Source organism: Mauremys reevesii, linkage group 14, assembly GCF_016161935.1.
Source record: "Mauremys reevesii isolate NIE-2019 linkage group 14, ASM1616193v1, whole genome shotgun sequence".
NCBI classification, from domain to species: Eukaryota; Metazoa; Chordata; order Testudines; family Geoemydidae; genus Mauremys; species Mauremys reevesii.
Window position 1 is genome coordinate 37,220,118 of NC_052636.1, and position 4,601 is coordinate 37,224,718.

The window sequence follows — 4,601 nt, forward strand, 5'->3', positions numbered from 1 at the left end:
GCGCATCCCAGCCTGGCGTGGGACAGGGAAGAGAAATGGCTGCAGTGGAGCCAACTCAGGTAGAGATTATCGGGGGGTTGCTGGTGGGTTCCTGCTGGAGGAGAGGGACAGCAAATACACCAGAGGTTGGAAGGTTTGCACAGTCTGGTCTGGAGGTTGGAGCGGGACAAGAAATTCACAGCGTGGGGAAAGGAGGAGGCCAGGGTGTAGCAAACCTGCTGGGAGTTATTTAATAAGTGGCCTAGATTCTAGGAACAGACCCAGGAGGTTCGGCGGTGGAAATGCCCTAATTTGTGAAGAAAGAAAATAGCCCACCTACATGGAGCTATCAAACTGACCAGACTCCCAGTGCTGGAGCCTGAGCTCACTAACCAGCGGCTGCTGTGAGATATGAAGGGGGCACCCATGAGTCAGGCTTATTGGAGCTGCCTCTCCCTTCATATCCCGCTCCTCACAATGAGGAGGTTATTGAGCTTCCTACCAGGGAGCTCTCCCTGGACCCTGCTAGGGGCTCCATCTCCTGTATCAGTCGGTGGCTAGTAGGTGTGTGATGGAACTGCTGGGAGAGACAAGGGGCTCTCTTCGTCCCCTCACCCTGGTATTTGCTGGATATGCTGAGCGGGGTGGGGGTGGGACTCTGTTGACTGCGATCCACCCAGAGCTTCCATTTGATTCGCTCCTCTCTGCCACAAATAGTGGGGCTGTGAGTGGGGCAGCAGGTGCTAAGTGTTGGACTCTTGCTCTTTCAGGGGCCTGTGACCTTCGAGGAGGTGGCTGTGCATTTCACCAAGGAAGAGTACACTCTGCTGGGCCCCACTCAGAGAGCCCTCTACTGGGATGTCATGCAGCAGAACTATGAGACTGTGACCTCGCTGGGTAAGGGTTCCTGTCCCCTCCGTTCTTGGAAGGGGAAATGAAGAGTTAAGGTTCACGCCAGCCCCACAATGCCACCTCTACCCTGTCCTGTTTCAGCATCACCCCAATATGCCAGTGACACACACACACTGCCAGAGACCCTCCCCTGCTGCAGAACACTTTGGGAACAGAGCACAGGAGCAGTATCACACAATGTCAAATATCTCCTCTTTACTCAAGTAAAACTGGGGGTTAGGTCCAGCGTAATGAACAGAAGCTTCCTACCCCCGGCCTTCTCTCAAACCCTGAGCCTTCTCTACCCAAACCAGAAAGTGCTTGGGATGTAACAAGCAGGCGGCTGGAGTCAGAGCTGCTGGTCCAGGGTTACTTTTCACACAGACACTTGGTGCGTCCTTGAATGCTGGCTGAGGGTATCCAGACAGGGGATTTCCAGCAGCAGAAGACTGAATCTCACCCAGGGTTACAGATGACACAACTCACTGATCTTGATTGCATCCCAGCATGTGAAAATGGCCTAGGTTGGTAGTGACATTTCTTGAGACATGCAGAGTCTTGCTCCCATGTCACCAGGTGTAATAACAATAACAGGAAAGGCCGAATATGGAAAACTGATTGTTCAGCTTGCTTTTGACCTGCATCATATTTTGCAATATATTCCAAGTAAGGAAATTAACGTGCAACGTATGTGTCGTTGTTTGGGGTTTTAAGCTTTAAAAGGCTTGTGTGATTTTTAGCTCAGGGGGTCAGTATTCCAATAGCTGTTGCCCCCTGCGCACTTTTAACCAAGAAAAGAGCCTCAGGCTGAGCTGATTCAAAATCAATCATGTGGTTGTTTTCCACAACAGCTTCAAGAGGTCCCTGTGATGGAATGTAAATGTCTTCTTCACACCTTCCCCCTGCAGGAGAATGGCTGTTTGACCAGCTGTTTGCCTTGCTGTCTCTGAGGAACTGCTCTGTGGGTGTTCCCCAGAATTGTAACTTTTTCAGTAATATCATACAGTAAAATCTCATAACTTTACATACAGTGTTACTACACATTTTAACAGGAGGATAATATTCAGAAGATTATGCGTTTTCAAATGATACCTCACAAGCCATACTGTGTACAAAATTGATCATAATTTTCTAGAAGAGTGAACACAGGGGTATAGACTGACACAGTGTCTGTGTGTGTGTTCCCAGCAGATATGTGGGTATTTCAATCCCTCATAAGCATAGTGTTCAGCATCTTCAAGGACCTGGGGTACTGGTCCTGGGAATTCACTGGTTTACCAAGTGTGACACTGTATGGAATTGTGAGACACTTTGGTATTAATAATAAAATAATAATATAATCTGATAAAATTGCAATGAATCGTGCTAGATATGCCATGTAAGGTGTCAGTGAAAATGTTATGATTTGCCAAGTATGATAATATTGTTTCTATGTTTGTATCACCTTTGTATTGTGAGTTATAGATATGTAGGGTATATCTATAACTATATCTATACCGAATGGCTGGGCAGCAGTTCTGCAGAAAACGACCTAGGGGTTACGGTGGACGAAAAGCTGAATATGAGTCAACAGTGTGCCCTTGTTGCCAAGAAGGCTAATGGCATTTTGGATTGTATAAGTAGGGGCATTTCCAGCAGATCGAGGGACGTGATCATTCCCCTCTACTCAGCACTGGTGAGGCCTCATTTGGAGTACTGTGTCCAGTTTTGGGCCCCACACTACAAGAAGGATGTGGATAAATTGGAGAGAGTCCAGCGGGGGGCAACAAAAATGATTAGGGGACTGGAGCACATGAGTTATGAGGAGAGGCTGAGGGAACTGGGATTGTTTAGTCTGCAGAAGAGAAGAATGAGGGGGGATTTGATAGCTGCTTTCAACTACCTGAAAGGGGGTTCCAAAGAGGATGGATCTAGACTGTTCTCAGTGGTAGAAGATGACAGAACAAGGAGTAATGGTCTCAAGTTGCAGAGGGGGAGGTTTAGGTTGGACATTAGGAAAAACTTTTTCACTAGTAGAGTGGTGAGGAACTGGAATGGGTTACCTAAGGAGGTGGTAGAATCTCCTTCCTTAGAGGTTTTTAAGGTCAGGCTTGACAAAGCCCTGGCTGGGATGATTTAGTTGGGTTTGGTCCTGCTTTGAGCAGGGGGTTGGACTAGATGACCTCCTGAGGTCCCTTCCAACCCTGAGATTCTATGATTCTGTATTTCTAGACTTGTGCAGTGTTTCTGGGTGACACCCCCAGACATATTGACATCAACACTGCCTAGCCTGTTTGATGGCCCATTGAGGGTCATCAGCTGTACAATGAGCCCATGGAAAGGACCAAGGGGATACACCTATTGAGTCAGCAAGACATGTCAGGGTATGCCTGTCTACTGAGAACTCCAAGGCTTTTCCATGCCACATGCTGTGAATCTTGTGTTTGGGACACAGGACGTACAAGCCACATGGCAAAAGGAATATAAAGGGCAGCTGCATCATCTCCATTTTATCTGCAATCCCCCTTCCTACCTCTGGAGCAACTTCTCTACAAACTGAACTCTGGAACAAAGGACTGAATGACCCATCCAATCTGTGGATGTGTTCCAGATGGACTTTCAAGCCAGCAACTCACCAATACTGCTAAGAATGGGGGGAGGGATAGCTCAGTGGTTTGAGCATTGGCCTGCTAAACCCAGGGTTGTGAGTTCAATCCTTGAGGAGGCTACTTAGGGATCTGGGGCAAAAATTGGTCCTGCTAGTGAAGGCAGGGGGCTGGACTCAATGACCTTTCAAGGTCCCTTCCACTTCTAGGAGATTGGTATATTTCCAATTATTACCTAACCTGATATATCAATTTTGGAATGTATCTGACTGCTTTCCCATTTAACGTCTTTCTTTCTTTCGTTTAAACCTTTAGTTTAGATGCTAAAGGATTGGCTGGAAGGATGGAATTTCGGGTAATATCCAAACCTATACTGACCTGGTGATGTGGCTGAGCCTTTGGGGTCAGAGGAACACTTTGTTTATGTGAGCAGAGTTTTTAAATAACCTCTCACTGTACTGGACCTAGTTGCTGATTAGGAGCCAGAGAACTGGGATGGAATAAAGGGGGCCGTGTGATTTCTTTTTTCAGCTTCTCGATAACCCATGTGGGGGATCAGAAGCACAGCTGGTGACTGGTCGGTGAGTTTAACTTCAGTGTTAACCAGCAGTTTTGGGAGCATCTGCTCTCCCTTTTTCAGCCTGCCCTAACTTTGGCATTTTCAGTGAGAACTGCCCCTGGCCCACCAGGTCACACTAAGCACTGAAGTTAAATTAATAGAATGTTTTTTTATGACCAAGTCTTATGAAATCAACTGAATTCCTTCGTTTTCTTTCATCTGAGCAGGGTTTCTAGTTTTCCAGCATGATGTGATCTCCCAGCTGGAACAAGGGGAAGAGCCATGCGTCCCAGACCTCCAGGGTTCAGAGGAAAGAGAGATCCTGAGATCTCCCTGCACAGGTGAGAAACATTAAACCACCTCAGAATCTGTAAGTGCCTGAAGGAAACATCTGGGATGCCCAACAAAGCCCTTGGGAGGTCTCTCAGTTCATTATTGTCCCTAGCAGGGGTTATATCCTCAGGGTAAATATAGTTCTTCTTCGAGTGCTTGCTCATATCCATTCCAGTAAGTGTGCACGCTGCGTGCACGCTCGTCGGAAGATTTTAGCCTAGCAACACTCGGTGGGTCGGCTGGGCGCCCCTGGA

The 4,601-nt window shown here is 47.4% G+C and overlaps 1 long non-coding RNA gene across 1 annotated transcript; it reads left to right on the plus strand.

The window, feature by feature from the left end:
- Positions 1-4,300, plus strand: LOC120381879. Its single transcript, XR_005588170.1, has 3 exons — positions 1-59; positions 750-876; positions 4,242-4,300. It is a non-coding gene; the product is annotated as an uncharacterized LOC120381879 (long non-coding RNA).
- Positions 4,301-4,601: the final 301 nt, after the last annotated feature.